At 45.1% G+C, this 20,325-nt stretch overlaps 16 non-coding genes across 16 annotated transcripts; all 16 read right to left on the bottom strand.

The window, feature by feature from the left end:
* Positions 1 to 73: 73 nt before the first annotated feature.
* On the bottom strand, positions 74 to 264 carry LOC141178293 (U2 spliceosomal RNA). Its single transcript, XR_012254592.1, has one exon. It is a non-coding gene; the product is annotated as a U2 spliceosomal RNA (small nuclear RNA).
* A 1,115-nt stretch (positions 265 to 1,379) lies between these two features.
* Positions 1,380 to 1,570, bottom strand: LOC141178292 (U2 spliceosomal RNA). The gene has a single exon (XR_012254591.1). It is a non-coding gene; the product is annotated as a U2 spliceosomal RNA (small nuclear RNA).
* Positions 1,571 to 2,685: 1,115 nt separating this feature from the next.
* Positions 2,686 to 2,876, bottom strand: LOC141178290 (U2 spliceosomal RNA). Its single transcript, XR_012254589.1, has one exon. It is a non-coding gene; the product is annotated as a U2 spliceosomal RNA (small nuclear RNA).
* A 1,115-nt stretch (positions 2,877 to 3,991) lies between these two features.
* Positions 3,992 to 4,182, bottom strand: LOC141178289 (U2 spliceosomal RNA). Its single transcript, XR_012254588.1, has one exon. It is a non-coding gene; the product is annotated as a U2 spliceosomal RNA (small nuclear RNA).
* A 1,115-nt stretch (positions 4,183 to 5,297) lies between these two features.
* Positions 5,298 to 5,488, bottom strand: LOC141178288 (U2 spliceosomal RNA). Its single transcript, XR_012254587.1, has one exon. It is a non-coding gene; the product is annotated as a U2 spliceosomal RNA (small nuclear RNA).
* A 1,115-nt stretch (positions 5,489 to 6,603) lies between these two features.
* Positions 6,604 to 6,794, bottom strand: LOC141178287 (U2 spliceosomal RNA). The gene has a single exon (XR_012254586.1). It is a non-coding gene; the product is annotated as a U2 spliceosomal RNA (small nuclear RNA).
* Positions 6,795 to 7,909: 1,115 nt separating this feature from the next.
* Positions 7,910 to 8,100, bottom strand: LOC141178285 (U2 spliceosomal RNA). The gene has a single exon (XR_012254585.1). It is a non-coding gene; the product is annotated as a U2 spliceosomal RNA (small nuclear RNA).
* A 1,115-nt stretch (positions 8,101 to 9,215) lies between these two features.
* Positions 9,216 to 9,406, bottom strand: LOC141177352 (U2 spliceosomal RNA). The gene has a single exon (XR_012253954.1). It is a non-coding gene; the product is annotated as a U2 spliceosomal RNA (small nuclear RNA).
* A 1,115-nt stretch (positions 9,407 to 10,521) lies between these two features.
* Positions 10,522 to 10,712, bottom strand: LOC141177419 (U2 spliceosomal RNA). Its single transcript, XR_012254015.1, has one exon. It is a non-coding gene; the product is annotated as a U2 spliceosomal RNA (small nuclear RNA).
* Positions 10,713 to 11,827: 1,115 nt separating this feature from the next.
* Positions 11,828 to 12,018, bottom strand: LOC141178284 (U2 spliceosomal RNA). Its single transcript, XR_012254584.1, has one exon. It is a non-coding gene; the product is annotated as a U2 spliceosomal RNA (small nuclear RNA).
* A 1,118-nt stretch (positions 12,019 to 13,136) lies between these two features.
* LOC141178283 (U2 spliceosomal RNA) lies at positions 13,137 to 13,327 on the bottom strand. Its single transcript, XR_012254583.1, has one exon. It is a non-coding gene; the product is annotated as a U2 spliceosomal RNA (small nuclear RNA).
* A 1,115-nt stretch (positions 13,328 to 14,442) lies between these two features.
* LOC141178282 (U2 spliceosomal RNA) lies at positions 14,443 to 14,633 on the bottom strand. The gene has a single exon (XR_012254582.1). It is a non-coding gene; the product is annotated as a U2 spliceosomal RNA (small nuclear RNA).
* A 1,118-nt stretch (positions 14,634 to 15,751) lies between these two features.
* LOC141178281 (U2 spliceosomal RNA) lies at positions 15,752 to 15,942 on the bottom strand. Its single transcript, XR_012254581.1, has one exon. It is a non-coding gene; the product is annotated as a U2 spliceosomal RNA (small nuclear RNA).
* Positions 15,943 to 17,057: 1,115 nt separating this feature from the next.
* Positions 17,058 to 17,248, bottom strand: LOC141178280 (U2 spliceosomal RNA). Its single transcript, XR_012254580.1, has one exon. It is a non-coding gene; the product is annotated as a U2 spliceosomal RNA (small nuclear RNA).
* A 1,115-nt stretch (positions 17,249 to 18,363) lies between these two features.
* Positions 18,364 to 18,554, bottom strand: LOC141178278 (U2 spliceosomal RNA). The gene has a single exon (XR_012254578.1). It is a non-coding gene; the product is annotated as a U2 spliceosomal RNA (small nuclear RNA).
* A 1,116-nt stretch (positions 18,555 to 19,670) lies between these two features.
* On the bottom strand, positions 19,671 to 19,861 carry LOC141178277 (U2 spliceosomal RNA). The gene has a single exon (XR_012254577.1). It is a non-coding gene; the product is annotated as a U2 spliceosomal RNA (small nuclear RNA).
* Positions 19,862 to 20,325: the final 464 nt, after the last annotated feature.

The following is a 20,325-nucleotide window of genomic DNA, read 5'->3' as shown; positions in this document are numbered from 1 at the left end:
AATCCGACAAACAAGCAAAATGAACAAAAAACATTGAATTCAATTCTTTCTGATTTTAGAAACTGCATTAAAGAAGGGGTGCACCGGTCCTGGAGATACTGCAATACCAGGTCAATGCGTGGAGTGGACAGAGCAAGCTCTTTTTCCATCTCCCTGTTCTAAAAATCCATTTAATATATGGTCCCCAGATAGGGGACGTATCAGATATTAAACTGATAAGAACAGATACTACACTTGATCTTAGCCAAAAGGCCGAGAAGCGATAACCAGAATTGGTTTCAAACTACGGAGCCACCCAAGGATCCTGAAAAGTCCATTTGTGGAGATGAGCTCCTGGACTCCCGTTAAGAAGACATGTTGTCAACCTCTAGATCCCTTACATGCCTGCACTTTTCGGCTTGCTGCTGCTGCAATCCACGCGTTTTAGATCTGCATAACTCCACCTCTTTAAACACAGCACCTTCACCCCCTGCTGTTCCCACCCGCCTCAACACCGTTGGAAGGGAGGAGAACCAATTAAGGCGGGGGGTGGGGTGGAACGAGCAGCTGTCTACCCTTAGCAGGAGGGCTCCTGATTACATACCTCTCCTGCTGCTGCTGCTGCTGGCTGTCCAGCAGCAGACTGAAGGTGGCTGCTGCTGTGCACAGGTATATAAAGGCTCAGAGCCTATTATGACACGCGCAGCCAGCGTTCCATTGCCACATTCCATCTACTGCAGGCAGGATACCTGGCTGGCTGAATGTCGCTGAGAAGCTCACAGAGACCGCCATAAGCAACAGTTTAACAGAATGCCACAGACTAATCAACCAAACTTTTTGGGTTGGGTTCTCTTTTATAGTCTGCAGGCATTAAATGAAAGAAGTCAGTGTTCCAGCAGAAGGAGACAACGTTTCAGAAAAGGCATTGTAGCAAACCAAAAAAGAAATTTTAAGCGCAGCAGAGTAACCAGCGCACATACCTGTTAGCTCAGGTGAGTTTAAAAGGCTGCTGTTGATAACAAGGGCATTTGCTAAATAGATGGTGTGTGTGCAACAATATACTGAAAGGTCAATTATATTGTGCAGCTTATCTCACCACCTGTAGTTATTTAGGTGAAAGCTCCAAAATGCTTGCCTAATATGTCTGTTTATCCAAAAGGAAGTAAAAAGGGAGAGCTAGAAAGATAGCATTGCATCACATTACATGGCAATGCAATGCACAGTTGCTGAAGTTGAACCAAAATGAGCTTGTAATCTGGCTTCTGCAACTTTGAACATGAAAAATCCAATGAGGAGAAGAAAAGCAAAGCCAAAGAGTCCATCCCAAAATCCGACAAACAAGCAAAATGAACAAAAAACATTGAATTCAATTCTTTCTGATTTTAGAAACTGCATTAAAGAAGGGGTGCACCGGTCCTGGAGATACTGCAATACCAGGTCAATGCGTGGAGTGGACAGAGCAAGCTCTTTTTCCATCTCCCTGTTCTAAAAATCCATTTAATATATGGTCCCCAGATAGGGGACGTATCAGATATTAAACTGATAAGAACAGATACTACACTTGATCTTAGCCAAAAGGCCGAGAAGCGATAACCAGAATTGGTTTCAAACTACGGAGCCACCCAAGGATCCTGAAAAGTCCATTTGTGGAGATGAGCTCCTGGACTCCCGTTAAGAAGACATGTTGTCAACCTCTAGATCCCTTACATGCCTGCACTTTTCGGCTTGCTGCTGCTGCAATCCACGCGTTTTAGATCTGCATAACTCCACCTCTTTAAACACAGCACCTTCACCCCCTGCTGTTCCCACCCGCCTCAACACCGTTGGAAGGGAGGAGAACCAATTAAGGCGGGGGGTGGGGTGGAACGAGCAGCTGTCTACCCTTAGCAGGAGGGCTCCTGATTACATACCTCTCCTGCTGCTGCTGCTGCTGGCTGTCCAGCAGCAGACTGAAGGTGGCTGCTGCTGTGCACAGGTATATAAAGGCTCAGAGCCTATTATGACACGCGCAGCCAGCGTTCCATTGCCACATTCCATCTACTGCAGGCAGGATACCTGGCTGGCTGAATGTCGCTGAGAAGCTCACAGAGACCGCCATAAGCAACAGTTTAACAGAATGCCACAGACTAATCAACCAAACTTTTTGGGTTGGGTTCTCTTTTATAGTCTGCAGGCATTAAATGAAAGAAGTCAGTGTTCCAGCAGAAGGAGACAACGTTTCAGAAAAGGCATTGTAGCAAACCAAAAAAGAAATTTTAAGCGCAGCAGAGTAACCAGCGCACATACCTGTTAGCTCAGGTGAGTTTAAAAGGCTGCTGTTGATAACAAGGGCATTTGCTAAATAGATGGTGTGTGTGCAACAATATACTGAAAGGTCAATTATATTGTGCAGCTTATCTCACCACCTGTAGTTATTTAGGTGAAAGCTCCAAAATGCTTGCCTAATATGTCTGTTTATCCAAAAGGAAGTAAAAAGGGAGAGCTAGAAAGATAGCATTGCATCACATTACATGGCAATGCAATGCACAGTTGCTGAAGTTGAACCAAAATGAGCTTGTAATCTGGCTTCTGCAACTTTGAACATGAAAAATCCAATGAGGAGAAGAAAAGCAAAGCCAAAGAGTCCATCCCAAAATCCGACAAACAAGCAAAATGAACAAAAAACATTGAATTCAATTCTTTCTGATTTTAGAAACTGCATTAAAGAAGGGGTGCACCGGTCCTGGAGATACTGCAATACCAGGTCAATGCGTGGAGTGGACAGAGCAAGCTCTTTTTCCATCTCCCTGTTCTAAAAATCCATTTAATATATGGTCCCCAGATAGGGGACGTATCAGATATTAAACTGATAAGAACAGATACTACACTTGATCTTAGCCAAAAGGCCGAGAAGCGATAACCAGAATTGGTTTCAAACTACGGAGCCACCCAAGGATCCTGAAAAGTCCATTTGTGGAGATGAGCTCCTGGACTCCCGTTAAGAAGACATGTTGTCAACCTCTAGATCCCTTACATGCCTGCACTTTTCGGCTTGCTGCTGCTGCAATCCACGCGTTTTAGATCTGCATAACTCCACCTCTTTAAACACAGCACCTTCACCCCCTGCTGTTCCCACCCGCCTCAACACCGTTGGAAGGGAGGAGAACCAATTAAGGCGGGGGGTGGGGTGGAACGAGCAGCTGTCTACCCTTAGCAGGAGGGCTCCTGATTACATACCTCTCCTGCTGCTGCTGCTGCTGGCTGTCCAGCAGCAGACTGAAGGTGGCTGCTGCTGTGCACAGGTATATAAAGGCTCAGAGCCTATTATGACACGCGCAGCCAGCGTTCCATTGCCACATTCCATCTACTGCAGGCAGGATACCTGGCTGGCTGAATGTCGCTGAGAAGCTCACAGAGACCGCCATAAGCAACAGTTTAACAGAATGCCACAGACTAATCAACCAAACTTTTTGGGTTGGGTTCTCTTTTATAGTCTGCAGGCATTAAATGAAAGAAGTCAGTGTTCCAGCAGAAGGAGACAACGTTTCAGAAAAGGCATTGCAGCAAACCAAAAAAGAAATTTTAAGCGCAGCAGAGTAACCAGCGCACATACCTGTTAGCTCAGGTGAGTTTAAAAGGCTGCTGTTGATAACAAGGGCATTTGCTAAATAGATGGTGTGTGTGCAACAATATACTGAAAGGTCAATTATATTGTGCAGCTTATCTCACCACCTGTAGTTATTTAGGTGAAAGCTCCAAAATGCTTGCCTAATATGTCTGTTTATCCAAAAGGAAGTAAAAAGGGAGAGCTAGAAAGATAGCATTGCATCACATTACATGGCAATGCAATGCACAGTTGCTGAAGTTGAACCAAAATGAGCTTGTAATCTGGCTTCTGCAACTTTGAACATGAAAAATCCAATGAGGAGAAGAAAAGCAAAGCCAAAGAGTCCATCCCAAAATCCGACAAACAAGCAAAATGAACAAAAAACATTGAATTCAATTCTTTCTGATTTTAGAAACTGCATTAAAGAAGGGGTGCACCGGTCCTGGAGATACTGCAATACCAGGTCAATGCGTGGAGTGGACAGAGCAAGCTCTTTTTCCATCTCCCTGTTCTAAAAATCCATTTAATATATGGTCCCCAGATAGGGGACGTATCAGATATTAAACTGATAAGAACAGATACTACACTTGATCTTAGCCAAAAGGCCGAGAAGCGATAACCAGAATTGGTTTCAAACTACGGAGCCACCCAAGGATCCTGAAAAGTCCATTTGTGGAGATGAGCTCCTGGACTCCCGTTAAGAAGACATGTTGTCAACCTCTAGATCCCTTACATGCCTGCACTTTTCGGCTTGCTGCTGCTGCAATCCACGCGTTTTAGATCTGCATAACTCCACCTCTTTAAACACAGCACCTTCACCCCCTGCTGTTCCCACCCGCCTCAACACCGTTGGAAGGGAGGAGAACCAATTAAGGCGGGGGGTGGGGTGGAACGAGCAGCTGTCTACCCTTAGCAGGAGGGCTCCTGATTACATACCTCTCCTGCTGCTGCTGCTGCTGGCTGTCCAGCAGCAGACTGAAGGTGGCTGCTGCTGTGCACAGGTATATAAAGGCTCAGAGCCTATTATGACACGCGCAGCCAGCGTTCCATTGCCACATTCCATCTACTGCAGGCAGGATACCTGGCTGGCTGAATGTCGCTGAGAAGCTCACAGAGACCGCCATAAGCAACAGTTTAACAGAATGCCACAGACTAATCAACCAAACTTTTTGGGTTGGGTTCTCTTTTATAGTCTGCAGGCATTAAATGAAAGAAGTCAGTGTTCCAGCAGAAGGAGACAACGTTTCAGAAAAGGCATTGCAGCAAACCAAAAAAGAAATTTTAAGCGCAGCAGAGTAACCAGCGCACATACCTGTTAGCTCAGGTGAGTTTAAAAGGCTGCTGTTGATAACAAGGGCATTTGCTAAATAGATGGTGTGTGTGCAACAATATACTGAAAGGTCAATTATATTGTGCAGCTTATCTCACCACCTGTAGTTATTTAGGTGAAAGCTCCAAAATGCTTGCCTAATATGTCTGTTTATCCAAAAGGAAGTAAAAAGGGAGAGCTAGAAAGATAGCATTGCATCACATTACATGGCAATGCAATGCACAGTTGCTGAAGTTGAACCAAAATGAGCTTGTAATCTGGCTTCTGCAACTTTGAACATGAAAAATCCAATGAGGAGAAGAAAAGCAAAGCCAAAGAGTCCATCCCAAAATCCGACAAACAAGCAAAATGAACAAAAAACATTGAATTCAATTCTTTCTGATTTTAGAAACTGCATTAAAGAAGGGGTGCACCGGTCCTGGAGATACTGCAATACCAGGTCAATGCGTGGAGTGGACAGAGCAAGCTCTTTTTCCATCTCCCTGTTCTAAAAATCCATTTAATATATGGTCCCCAGATAGGGGACGTATCAGATATTAAACTGATAAGAACAGATACTACACTTGATCTTAGCCAAAAGGCCGAGAAGCGATAACCAGAATTGGTTTCAAACTACGGAGCCACCCAAGGATCCTGAAAAGTCCATTTGTGGAGATGAGCTCCTGGACTCCCGTTAAGAAGACATGTTGTCAACCTCTAGATCCCTTACATGCCTGCACTTTTCGGCTTGCTGCTGCTGCAATCCACGCGTTTTAGATCTGCATAACTCCACCTCTTTAAACACAGCACCTTCACCCCCTGCTGTTCCCACCCGCCTCAACACCGTTGGAAGGGAGGAGAACCAATTAAGGCGGGGGGTGGGGTGGAACGAGCAGCTGTCTACCCTTAGCAGGAGGGCTCCTGATTACATACCTCTCCTGCTGCTGCTGCTGCTGGCTGTCCAGCAGCAGACTGAAGGTGGCTGCTGCTGTGCACAGGTATATAAAGGCTCAGAGCCTATTATGACACGCGCAGCCAGCGTTCCATTGCCACATTCCATCTACTGCAGGCAGGATACCTGGCTGGCTGAATGTCGCTGAGAAGCTCACAGAGACCGCCATAAGCAACAGTTTAACAGAATGCCACAGACTAATCAACCAAACTTTTTGGGTTGGGTTCTCTTTTATAGTCTGCAGGCATTAAATGAAAGAAGTCAGTGTTCCAGCAGAAGGAGTCAACGTTTCAGAAAAGGCATTGTAGCAAACCAAAAAAGAAATTTTAAGCGCAGCAGAGTAACCAGCGAACATACCTGTTAGCTCAGGTGAGTTTAAAAGGCTGCTGTTGATAACAAGGGCATTTGCTAAATAGATGGTGTGTGTGCAACAATATACTGAAAGGTCAATTATATTGTGCAGCTTATCTCACCACCTGTAGTTATTTAGGTGAAAGCTCCAAAATGCTTGCCTAATATGTCTGTTTATCCAAAAGGAAGTAAAAAGGGAGAGCTAGAAAGATAGCATTGCATCACATTACATGGCAATGCAATGCACAGTTGCTGAAGTTGAACCAAAATGAGCTTGTAATCTGGCTTCTGCAACTTTGAACATGAAAAATCCAATGAGGAGAAGAAAAGCAAAGCCAAAGAGTCCATCCCAAAATCCGACAAACAAGCAAAATGAACAAAAAACATTGAATTCAATTCTTTCTGATTTTAGAAACTGCATTAAAGAAGGGGTGCACCGGTCCTGGAGATACTGCAATACCAGGTCAATGCGTGGAGTGGACAGAGCAAGCTCTTTTTCCATCTCCCTGTTCTAAAAATCCATTTAATATATGGTCCCCAGATAGGGGACGTATCAGATATTAAACTGATAAGAACAGATACTACACTTGATCTTAGCCAAAAGGCCGAGAAGCGATAACCAGAATTGGTTTCAAACTACGGAGCCACCCAAGGATCCTGAAAAGTCCATTTGTGGAGATGAGCTCCTGGACTCCCGTTAAGAAGACATGTTGTCAACCTCTAGATCCCTTACATGCCTGCACTTTTCGGCTTGCTGCTGCTGCAATCCACGCGTTTTAGATCTGCATAACTCCACCTCTTTAAACACAGCACCTTCACCCCCTGCTGTTCCCACCCGCCTCAACACCGTTGGAAGGGAGGAGAACCAATTAAGGCGGGGGGTGGGGTGGAACGAGCAGCTGTCTACCCTTAGCAGGAGGGCTCCTGATTACATACCTCTCCTGCTGCTGCTGCTGCTGGCTGTCCAGCAGCAGACTGAAGGTGGCTGCTGCTGTGCACAGGTATATAAAGGCTCAGAGCCTATTATGACACGCGCAGCCAGCGTTCCATTGCCACATTCCATCTACTGCAGGCAGGATACCTGGCTGGCTGAATGTCGCTGAGAAGCTCACAGAGACCGCCATAAGCAACAGTTTAACAGAATGCCACAGACTAATCAACCAAACTTTTTGGGTTGGGTTCTCTTTTATAGTCTGCAGGCATTAAATGAAAGAAGTCAGTGTTCCAGCAGAAGGAGACAACGTTTCAGAAAAGGCATTGCAGCAAACCAAAAAAGAAATTTTAAGCGCAGCAGAGTAACCAGCGCACATACCTGTTAGCTCAGGTGAGTTTAAAAGGCTGCTGTTGATAACAAGGGCATTTGCTAAATAGATGGTGTGTGTGCAACAATATACTGAAAGGTCAATTATATTGTGCAGCTTATCTCACCACCTGTAGTTATTTAGGTGAAAGCTCCAAAATGCTTGCCTAATATGTCTGTTTATCCAAAAGGAAGTAAAAAGGGAGAGCTAGAAAGATAGCATTGCATCACATTACATGGCAATGCAATGCACAGTTGCTGAAGTTGAACCAAAATGAGCTTGTAATCTGGCTTCTGCAACTTTGAACATGAAAAATCCAATGAGGAGAAGAAAAGCAAAGCCAAAGAGTCCATCCCAAAATCCGACAAACAAGCAAAATGAACAAAAAACATTGAATTCAATTCTTTCTGATTTTAGAAACTGCATTAAAGAAGGGGTGCACCGGTCCTGGAGATACTGCAATACCAGGTCAATGCGTGGAGTGGACAGAGCAAGCTCTTTTTCCATCTCCCTGTTCTAAAAATCCATTTAATATATGGTCCCCAGATAGGGGACGTATCAGATATTAAACTGATAAGAACAGATACTACACTTGATCTTAGCCAAAAGGCCGAGAAGCGATAACCAGAATTGGTTTCAAACTACGGAGCCACCCAAGGATCCTGAAAAGTCCATTTGTGGAGATGAGCTCCTGGACTCCCGTTAAGAAGACATGTTGTCAACCTCTAGATCCCTTACATGCCTGCACTTTTCGGCTTGCTGCTGCTGCAATCCACGCGTTTTAGATCTGCATAACTCCACCTCTTTAAACACAGCACCTTCACCCCCTGCTGTTCCCACCCGCCTCAACACCGTTGGAAGGGAGGAGAACCAATTAAGGCGGGGGGTGGGGTGGAACGAGCAGCTGTCTACCCTTAGCAGGAGGGCTCCTGATTACATACCTCTCCTGCTGCTGCTGCTGCTGGCTGTCCAGCAGCAGACTGAAGGTGGCTGCTGCTGTGCACAGGTATATAAAGGCTCAGAGCCTATTATGACACGCGCAGCCAGCGTTCCATTGCCACATTCCATCTACTGCAGGCAGGATACCTGGCTGGCTGAATGTCGCTGAGAAGCTCACAGAGACCGCCATAAGCAACAGTTTAACAGAATGCCACAGACTAATCAACCAAACTTTTTGGGTTGGGTTCTCTTTTATAGTCTGCAGGCATTAAATGAAAGAAGTCAGTGTTCCAGCAGAAGGAGTCAACGTTTCAGAAAAGGCATTGTAGCAAACCAAAAAAGAAATTTTAAGCGCAGCAGAGTAACCAGCGAACATACCTGTTAGCTCAGGTGAGTTTAAAAGGCTGCTGTTGATAACAAGGGCATTTGCTAAATAGATGGTGTGTGTGCAACAATATACTGAAAGGTCAATTATATTGTGCAGCTTATCTCACCACCTGTAGTTATTTAGGTGAAAGCTCCAAAATGCTTGCCTAATATGTCTGTTTATCCAAAAGGAAGTAAAAAGGGAGAGCTAGAAAGATAGCATTGCATCACATTACATGGCAATGCAATGCACAGTTGCTGAAGTTGAACCAAAATGAGCTTGTAATCTGGCTTCTGCAACTTTGAACATGAAAAATCCAATGAGGAGAAGAAAAGCAAAGCCAAAGAGTCCATCCCAAAATCCGACAAACAAGCAAAATGAACAAAAAACATTGAATTCAATTCTTTCTGATTTTAGAAACTGCATTAAAGAAGGGGTGCACCGGTCCTGGAGATACTGCAATACCAGGTCAATGCGTGGAGTGGACAGAGCAAGCTCTTTTTCCATCTCCCTGTTCTAAAAATCCAATTAATATATGGTCCCCAGATAGGGGACGTATCAGATATTAAACTGATAAGAACAGATACTACACTTGATCTTAGCCAAAAGGCCGAGAAGCGATAACCAGAATTGGTTTCAAACTACGGAGCCACCCAAGGATCCTGAAAAGTCCATTTGTGGAGATGAGCTCCTGGACTCCCGTTAAGAAGACATGTTGTCAACCTCTAGATCCCTTACATGCCTGCACTTTTCGGCTTGCTGCTGCTGCAATCCACGCGTTTTAGATCTGCATAACTCCACCTCTTTAAACACAGCACCTTCACCCCCTGCTGTTCCCACCCGCCTCAACACCGTTGGAAGGGAGGAGAACCAATTAAGGCGGGGGGTGGGGTGGAACGAGCAGCTGTCTACCCTTAGCAGGAGGGCTCCTGATTACATACCTCTCCTGCTGCTGCTGCTGCTGGCTGTCCAGCAGCAGACTGAAGGTGGCTGCTGCTGTGCACAGGTATATAAAGGCTCAGAGCCTATTATGACACGCGCAGCCAGCGTTCCATTGCCACATTCCATCTACTGCAGGCAGGATACCTGGCTGGCTGAATGTCGCTGAGAAGCTCACAGAGACCGCCATAAGCAACAGTTTAACAGAATGCCACAGACTAATCAACCAAACTTTTTGGGTTGGGTTCTCTTTTATAGTCTGCAGGCATTAAATGAAAGAAGTCAGTGTTCCAGCAGAAGGAGACAACGTTTCAGAAAAGGCATTGTAGCAAACCAAAAAAGAAATTTTAAGCGCAGCAGAGTAACCAGCGCACATACCTGTTAGCTCAGGTGAGTTTAAAAGGCTGCTGTTGATAACAAGGGCATTTGCTAAATAGATGGTGTGTGTGCAACAATATACTGAAAGGTCAATTATATTGTGCAGCTTATCTCACCACCTGTAGTTATTTAGGTGAAAGCTCCAAAATGCTTGCCTAATATGTCTGTTTATCCAAAAGGAAGTAAAAAGGGAGAGCTAGAAAGATAGCATTGCATCACATTACATGGCAATGCAATGCACAGTTGCTGAAGTTGAACCAAAATGAGCTTGTAATCTGGCTTCTGCAACTTTGAACATGAAAAATCCAATGAGGAGAAGAAAAGCAAAGCCAAAGAGTCCATCCTAAAATCCGACAAACAAGCAAAATGAACAAAAAACATTGAATTCAATTCTTTCTGATTTTAGAAACTGCATTAAAGAAGGGGTGCACCGGTCCTGGAGATACTGCAATACCAGGTCAATGCGTGGAGTGGACAGAGCAAGCTCTTTTTCCATCTCCCTGTTCTAAAAATCCATCTAATATATGGTCCCCAGATAGGGGACGTATCAGATATTAAACTGATAAGAACAGATACTACACTTGATCTTAGCCAAAAGGCCGAGAAGCGATAACCAGAATTGGTTTCAAACTACGGAGCCACCCAAGGATCCTGAAAAGTCCATTTGTGGAGATGAGCTCCTGGACTCCCGTTAAGAAGACATGTTGTCAACCTCTAGATCCCTTACATGCCTGCACTTTTCGGCTTGCTGCTGCTGCAATCCACGCGTTTTAGATCTGCATAACTCCACCTCTTTAAACACAGCACCTTCACCCCCTGCTGTTCCCACCCGCCTCAACACCGTTGGAAGGGAGGAGAACCAATTAAGGCGGGGGGTGGGGTGGAACGAGCAGCTGTCTACCCTTAGCAGGAGGGCTCCTGATTACATACCTCTCCTGCTGCTGCTGCTGCTGGCTGTCCAGCAGCAGACTGAAGGTGGCTGCTGCTGTGCACAGGTATATAAAGGCTCAGAGCCTATTATGACACGCGCAGCCAGCGTTCCATTGCCACATTCCATCTACTGCAGGCAGGATACCTGGCTGGCTGAATGTCGCTGAGAAGCTCACAGAGACCGCCATAAGCAACAGTTTAACAGAATGCCACAGACTAATCAACCAAACTTTTTGGGTTGGGTTCTCTTTTATAGTCTGCAGGCATTAAATGAAAGAAGTCAGTGTTCCAGCAGAAGGAGACAACGTTTCAGAAAAGGCATTGTAGCAAACCAAAAAAGAAATTTTAAGCGCAGCAGAGTAACCAGCGCACATACCTGTTAGCTCAGGTGAGTTTAAAAGGCTGCTGTTGATAACAAGGGCATTTGCTAAATAGATGGTGTGTGTGCAACAATATACTGAAAGGTCAATTATATTGTGCAGCTTATCTCACCACCTGTAGTTATTTAGGTGAAAGCTCCAAAATGCTTGCCTAATATGTCTGTTTATCCAAAAGGAAGTAAAAAGGGAGAGCTAGAAAGATAGCATTGCATCACATTACATGGCAATGCAATGCACAGTTGCTGAAGTTGAACCAAAATGAGCTTGTAATCTGGCTTCTGCAACTTTGAACATGAAAAATCCAATGAGGAGAAGAAAAGCAAAGCCAAAGAGTCCATCCCAAAATCCGACAAACAAGCAAAATGAACAAAAAACATTGAATTCAATTCTTTCTGATTTTAGAAACTGCATTAAAGAAGGGGTGCACCGGTCCTGGAGATACTGCAATACCAGGTCAATGCGTGGAGTGGACAGAGCAAGCTCTTTTTCCATCTCCCTGTTCTAAAAATCCATTTAATATATGGTCCCCAGATAGGGGACGTATCAGATATTAAACTGATAAGAACAGATACTACACTTGATCTTAGCCAAAAGGCCGAGAAGCGATAACCAGAATTGGTTTCAAACTACGGAGCCACCCAAGGATCCTGAAAAGTCCATTTGTGGAGATGAGCTCCTGGACTCCCGTTAAGAAGACATGTTGTCAACCTCTAGATCCCTTACATGCCTGCACTTTTCGGCTTGCTGCTGCTGCAATCCACGCGTTTTAGATCTGCATAACTCCACCTCTTTAAACACAGCACCTTCACCCCCTGCTGTTCCCACCCGCCTCAACACCGTTGGAAGGGAGGAGAACCAATTAAGGCGGGGGGTGGGGTGGAACGAGCAGCTGTCTACCCTTAGCAGGAGGGCTCCTGATTACATACCTCTCCTGCTGCTGCTGCTGCTGCTGGCTGTCCAGCAGCAGACTGAAGGTGGCTGCTGCTGTGCACAGGTATATAAAGGCTCAGAGCCTATTATGACACGCGCAGCCAGCGTTCCATTGCCACATTCCATCTACTGCAGGCAGGATACCTGGCTGGCTGAATGTCGCTGAGAAGCTCACAGAGACCGCCATAAGCAACAGTTTAACAGAATGCCACAGACTAATCAACCAAACTTTTTGGGTTGGGTTCTCTTTTATAGTCTGCAGGCATTAAATGAAAGAAGTCAGTGTTCCAGCAGAAGGAGACAACGTTTCAGAAAAGGCATTGTAGCAAACCAAAAAAGAAATTTTAAGCGCAGCAGAGTAACCAGCGCACATACCTGTTAGCTCAGGTGAGTTTAAAAGGCTGCTGTTGATAAGAAGGGCATTTGCTAAATAGATGGTGTGTGTGCAACAATATACTGAAAGGTCAATTATATTGTGCAGCTTATCTCACCACCTGTAGTTATTTAGGTGAAAGCTCCAAAATGCTTGCCTAATATGTCTGTTTATCCAAAAGGAAGTAAAAAGGGAGAGCTAGAAAGATAGCATTGCATCACATTACATGGCAATGCAATGCACAGTTGCTGAAGTTGAACCAAAATGAGCTTGTAATCTGGCTTCTGCAACTTTGAACATGAAAAATCCAATGAGGAGAAGAAAAGCAAAGCCAAAGAGTCCATCCCAAAATCCGACAAACAAGCAAAATGAACAAAAAACATTGAATTCAATTCTTTCTGATTTTAGAAACTGCATTAAAGAAGGGGTGCACCGGTCCTGGAGATACTGCAATACCAGGTCAATGCGTGGAGTGGACAGAGCAAGCTCTTTTTCCATCTCCCTGTTCTAAAAATCCATTTAATATATGGTCCCCAGATAGGGGACGTATCAGATATTAAACTGATAAGAACAGATACTACACTTGATCTTAGCCAAAAGGCCGAGAAGCGATAACCAGAATTGGTTTCAAACTACGGAGCCACCCAAGGATCCTGAAAAGTCCATTTGTGGAGATGAGCTCCTGGACTCCCGTTAAGAAGACATGTTGTCAACCTCTAGATCCCTTACATGCCTGCACTTTTCGGCTTGCTGCTGCTGCAATCCACGCGTTTTAGATCTGCATAACTCCACCTCTTTAAACACAGCACCTTCACCCCTTGCTGTTCCCACCCGCCTCAACACCGTTGGAAGGGAGGAGAACCAATTAAGGCGGGGGGTGGGGTGGAACGAGCAGCTGTCTACCCTTAGCAGGAGGGCTCCTGATTACATACCTCTCCTGCTGCTGCTGCTGCTGGCTGTCCAGCAGCAGACTGAAGGTGGCTGCTGCTGTGCACAGGTATATAAAGGCTCAGAGCCTATTATGACACGCGCAGCCAGCGTTCCATTGCCACATTCCATCTACTGCAGGCAGGATACCTGGCTGGCTGAATGTCGCTGAGAAGCTCACAGAGACCGCCATAAGCAACAGTTTAAGAGAATGCCACAGACTAATCAACCAAACTTTTTGGGTTGGGTTCTCTTTTATAGTCTGCAGGCATTAAATGAAAGAAGTCAGTGTTCCAGCAGAAGGAGACAACGTTTCAGAAAAGGCATTGTAGCAAACCAAAAAAGAAATTTTAAGCGCAGCAGAGTAACCAGCGCACATACCTGTTAGCTCAGGTGAGTTTAAAAGGCTGCTGTTGATAACAAGGGCATTTGCTAAATAGATGGTGTGTGTGCAACAATATACTGAAAGGTCAATTATATTGTGCAGCTTATCTCACCACCTGTAGTTATTTAGGTGAAAGCTCCAAAATGCTTGCCTAATATGTCTGTTTATCCAAAAGGAAGTAAAAAGGGAGAGCTAGAAAGATAGCATTGCATCACATTACATGGCAATGCAATGCACAGTTGCTGAAGTTGAACCAAAATGAGCTTGTAATCTGGCTTCTGCAACTTTGAACATGAAAAATCCAATGAGGAGAAGAAAAGCAAAGCCAAAGAGTCCATCCCAAAATCCGACAAACAAGCAAAATGAACAAAAAACATTGAATTCAATTCTTTCTGATTTTAGAAACTGCATTAAAGAAGGGGTGCACCGGTCCTGGAGATACTGCAATACCAGGTCAATGCGTGGAGTGGACAGAGCAAGCTCTTTTTCCATCTCCCTGTTCTAAAAATCCATTTAATATATGGTCCCCAGATAGGGGACGTATCAGATATTAAACTGATAAGAACAGATACTACACTTGATCTTAGCCAAAAGGCCGAGAAGCGATAACCAGAATTGGTTTCAAACTACGGAGCCACCCAAGGATCCTGAAAAGTCCATTTGTGGAGATGAGCTCCTGGACTCCCGTTAAGAAGACATGTTGTCAACCTCTAGATCCCTTACATGCCTGCACTTTTCGGCTTGCTGCTGCTGCAATCCACGCGTTTTAGATCTGCATAACTCCACCTCTTTAAACACAGCACCTTCACCCCCTGCTGTTCCCACCCGCCTCAACACCGTTGGAAGGGAGGAGAACCAATTAAGGCGGGGGGTGGGGTGGAACGAGCAGCTGTCTACCCTTAGCAGGAGGGCTCCTGATTACATACCTCTCCTGCTGCTGCTGCTGCTGCTGGCTGTCCAGCAGCAGACTGAAGGTGGCTGCTGCTGTGCACAGGTATATAAAGGCTCAGAGCCTATTATGACACGCGCAGCCAGCGTTCCATTGCCACATTCCATCTACTGCAGGCAGGATACCTGGCTGGCTGAATGTCGCTGAGAAGCTCACAGAGACCGCCATAAGCAACAGTTTAACAGAATGCCACAGACTAATCAACCAAACTTTTTGGGTTGGGTTCTCTTTTATAGTCTGCAGGCATTAAATGAAAGAAGTCAGTGTTCCAGCAGAAGGAGACAACGTTTCAGAAAAGGCATTGTAGCAAACCAAAAAAGAAATTTTAAGCGCAGCAGAGTAACCAGCGCACATACCTGTTAGCTCAGGTGAGTTTAAAAGGCTGCTGTTGATAAGAAGGGCATTTGCTAAATAGATGGTGTGTGTGCAACAATATACTGAAAGGTCAATTATATTGTGCAGCTTATCTCACCACCTGTAGTTATTTAGGTGAAAGCTCCAAAATGCTTGCCTAATATGTCTGTTTATCCAAAAGGAAGTAAAAAGGGAGAGCTAGAAAGATAGCATTGCATCACATTACATGGCAATGCAATGCACAGTTGCTGAAGTTGAACCAAAATGAGCTTGTAATCTGGCTTCTGCAACTTTGAACATGAAAAATCCAATGAGGAGAAGAAAAGCAAAGCCAAAGAGTCCATCCCAAAATCCGACAAACAAGCAAAATGAACAAAAAACATTGAATTCAATTCTTTCTGATTTTAGAAACTGCATTAAAGAAGGGGTGCACCGGTCCTGGAGATACTGCAATACCAGGTCAATGCGTGGAGTGGACAGAGCAAGCTCTTTTTCCATCTCCCTGTTCTAAAAATCCATTTAATATATGGTCCCCAGATAGGGGACGTATCAGATATTAAACTGATAAGAACAGATACTACACTTGATCTTAGCCAAAAGGCCGAGAAGCGATAACCAGAATTGGTTTCAAACTACGGAGCCACCCAAGGATCCTGAAAAGTCCATTTGTGGAGATGAGCTCCTGGACTCCCGTTAAGAAGACATGTTGTCAACCTCTAGATCCCTTACATGCCTGCACTTTTCGGCTTGCTGCTGCTGCAATCCACGCGTTTTAGATCTGCATAACTCCACCTCTTTAAACACAGCACCTTCACCCCTTGCTGTTCCCACCCGCCTCAACACCGTTGGAAGGGAGGAGAACCAATTAAGGCGGGGGGTGGGGTGGAACGAGCAGCTGTCTACCCTTAGCAGGAGGGCTCCTGATTACATACCTCTCCTGCTGCTGCTGCTGCTGGCTGTCCAGCAGCAGACTGAAGGTGGCTGCTGCTGTGCACAGGTATATAAAGGCTCAGAGCCTATTATGACACGCGCAGCCAGCGTTCCATTGCCACATTCCATCTACTGCAGGCAGGATACCTGGCTGGCTGAATGTCGCTGAGAAGCTCACAGAGACCGCCATAAGCAACAGTTTAAGAGAATGCCACAGACTAATCAACCAAACTTTTTGGGTTGGGTTCTCTTTTATAGTCTGCAGGCATTAAATGAAAGAAGTCAGTGTTCCAGCAGAAGGAGACAACGTTTCAGAAAAGGCATTGTAGCAAACCAAAAAAGAAATTTTAAGCGCAGCAGAGTAACCAGCGCACATACCTGTTAGCTCAGGTGAGTTTAAAAGGCTGCTGTTGATAACAAGGGCATTTGCTAAATAGATGGTGTGTGTGCAACAATATACTGAAAGGTCAATTATATTGTGCAGCTTATCTCACCACCTGTAGTTATTTAGGTGAAAGCTCCAAAATGCTTGCCTAATATGTCTGTTTATCCAAAAGGAAGTAAAAAGGGAGAGCTAGAAAGATAGCATTGCATCACATTACATGGCAATGCAATGCACAGTTGCTGAAGTTGAACCAAAATGAGCTTGTAATCTGGCTTCTGCAACTTTGAACATGAAAAATCCAATGAGGAGAAGAAAAGCAAAGCCAAAGAGTCCATCCCAAAATCCGACAAACAAGCAAAATGAACAAAAAACATTGAATTCAATTCTTTCTGATTTTAGAAACTGCATTAAAGAAGGGGTGCACCGGTCCTGGAGATACTGCAATACCAGGTCAATGCGTGGAGTGGACAGAGCAAGCTCTTTTTCCATCTCCCTGTTCTAAAAATCCATTTAATATATGGTCCCCAGATAGGGGACGTATCAGATATTAAACTGATAAGAACAGATACTACACTTGATCTTAGCCAAAAGGCCGAGAAGCGATAACCAGAATTGGTTTCAAACTACGGAGCCACCCAAGGATCCTGAAAAGTCCATTTGTGGAGATGAGCTCCTGGACTCCCGTTAAGAAGACATGTTGTCAACCTCTAGATCCCTTACATGCCTGCACTTTTCGGCTTGCTGCTGCTGCAATCCACGCGTTTTAGATCTGCATAACTCCACCTCTTTAAACACAGCACCTTCACCCCCTGCTGTTCCCACCCGCCTCAACACCGTTGGAAGGGAGGAGAACCAATTAAGGCGGGGGGTGGGGTGGAACGAGCAGCTGTCTACCCTTAGCAGAAGGGCTCCTGATTACATACCTCTCCTGCTGCTGCTGCTGCTGGCTGTCCAGCAGCAGACTGAAGGTGGCTGCTGCTGTGCACAGGTATATAAAGGCTCAGAGCCTATTATGACACGCGCAGCCAGCGTTCCATTGCCACATTCCATCTACTGCAGGCAGGATACCTGGCTGGCTGAATGTCGCTGAGAAGCTCACAGAGACCGCCATAAGCAACAGTTTAACAGAATGCCACAGACTAATCAACCAAACTTTTTGGGTTGGGTTCTCTTTTATAGTCTGCAGGCATTAAATGAAAGAAGTCAGTGTTCCAGCAGAAGGAGACAACGTTTCAGAAAAGGCATTGTAGCAAACCAAAAAAGAAATATTAAGCGCAGCAGAGTAACCAGCGCACATACCTGTTAGCTCAGGTGAGTTTAAAAGGCTGCTGTTGATAACAAGGGCATTTGCTAAATAGATGGTGTGTGTGCAACAATATACTGAAAGGTCAATTATATTGTGCAGCTTATCTCACCACCTGTAGTTATTTAGGTGAAAGCTCCAAAATGCTTGCCTAATATGTCTGTTTATCCAAAAGGAAGTAAAAAGGGAGAGCTAGAAAGATAGCATTGCATCACATTACATGGCAATGCAATGCACAGTTGCTGAAGTTGAACCAAAATGAGCTTGTAATCTGGCTTCTGCAACTTTGAACATGAAAAATCCAATGAGGAGAAGAAAAGCAAAGCCAAAGAGTCCATCCCAAAATCCGACAAACAAGCAAAATGAACAAAAAACATTGAATTCAATTCTTTCTGATTTTAGAAACTGCATTAAAGAAGGGGTGCACCGGTCCTGGAGATACTGCAATACCAGGTCAATGCGTGGAGTGGACAGAGCAAGCTCTTTTTCCATCTCCCTGTTCTAAAAATCCATTTAATATATGGTCCCCAGATAGGGGACGTATCAGATATTAAACTGATAAGAACAGATACTACACTTGATCTTAGCCAAAAGGCCGAGAAGCGATAACCAGAATTGGTTTCAAACTACGGAGCCACCCAAGGATCCTGAAAAGTCCATTTGTGGAGATGAGCTCCTGGACTCCCGTTAAGAAGACATGTTGTCAACCTCTAGATCCCTTACATGCCTGCACTTTTCGGCTTGCTGCTGCTGCAATCCACGCGTTTTAGATCTGCATAACTCCACCTCTTTAAACACAGCACCTTCACCCCCTGCTGTTCCCACCCGCCTCAACACCGTTGGAAGGGAGGAGAACCAATTAAGGCGGGGGGGTGGGGTGGAACGAGCAGCTGTCTACCCTTAGCAGGAGGGCTCCTGATTACATACCTCTCCTGCTGCTGCTGCTGCTGGCTGTCCAGCAGCAGACTGAAGGTGGCTGCTGCTGTGCACAGGTATATAAAGGCTCAGAGCCTATTATGACACGCGCAGCCAGCGTTCCATTGCCACATTCCATCTACTGCAGGCAGTATACCTGGCTGGCTGAATGTCGCTGAGAAGCTCACAGAGACCGCCATAAGCAACAGTTTAACAGAATGCCACAGACTAATCAACCAAACTTTTTGGGTTGGGTTCTCTTTTATAGTCTGCAGGCATTAAATGAAAGAAGTCAGTGTTCCAGCAGAAGGAGACAACGTTTCAGAAAAGGCATTGTAGCAAACCAAAAAAGAAATTTTAAGCGCAGCAGAGTAACCAGCGCACATACCTGTTAGCTCAGGTGAGTTTAAAAGGCTGCTGTTGATAACAAGGGCATTTGCTAAATAGATGGTGTGTGTGCAACAATATACTGAAAGGTCAATTATATTGTGCAGCTTATCTCACCACCTGTAGTTATTTAGGTGAAAGCTCCAAAATGCTTGCCTAATATGTCTGTTTATCCAAAAGGAAGTAAAAAGGGAGAGCTAGAAAGATAGCATTGCATCACATTACATGGCAATGCAATGCACAGTTGCTGAAGTTGAACCAAAATGAGCTTGTAATCTGGCTTCTGCAACTTTGAACATGAAAAATCCAATGAGGAGAAGAAAAGCAAAGCCAAAGAGTCCATCCCAAAATCCGACAAACAAGCAAAATGAACAAAAAACATTGAATTCAATTCTTTCTGATTTTAGAAACTGCATTAAAGAAGGGGTGCACCGGTCCTGGAGATACTGCAATACCAGGTCAATGCGTGGAGTGGACAGAGCAAGCTCTTTTTCCATCTCCCTGTTCTAAAAATCCATTTAATATATGGTCCCCAGATAGGGGACGTATCAGATATTAAACTGATAAGAACAGATACTACACTTGATCTTAGCCAAAAGGCCGAGAAGCGATAACCAGAATTGGTTTCAAACTACGGAGCCACCCAAGGATCCTGAAAAGTCCATTTGTGGAGATGAGCTCCTGGACTCCCGTTAAGAAGACATGTTGTCAACCTCTAGATCCCTTACATGCCTGCACTTTTCGGCTTGCTGCTGCTGCAATCCACGCGTTTTAGATCTGCATAACTCCACCTCTTTAAACACAGCACCTTCACCCCCTGCTGTTCCCACCCGCCTCAACACCGTTGGAAGGGAGGAGAACCAATTAAGGCGGGGGGTGGGGTGGAACGAGCAGCTGTCTACCCTTAGCAGAAGGGCTCCTGATTACATACCTCTCCTGCTGCTGCTGCTGCTGGCTGTCCAGCAGCAGACTGAAGGTGGCTGCTGCTGTGCACAGGTATATAAAGGCTCAGAGCCTATTATGACACGCGCAGCCAGCGTTCCATTGCCACATTCCATCTACTGCAGGCAGGATAC

Source organism: Phyllobates terribilis, unplaced genomic scaffold (assembly GCF_046119375.1).
Source record: "Phyllobates terribilis strain yellow unplaced genomic scaffold, ASM4611937v1 Scaffold_27__1_contigs__length_16484149, whole genome shotgun sequence".
NCBI classification, from domain to species: Eukaryota; Metazoa; Chordata; class Amphibia; order Anura; family Dendrobatidae; genus Phyllobates; species Phyllobates terribilis.
This window is presented reverse-complemented; position numbering and strand designations above follow the sequence as displayed.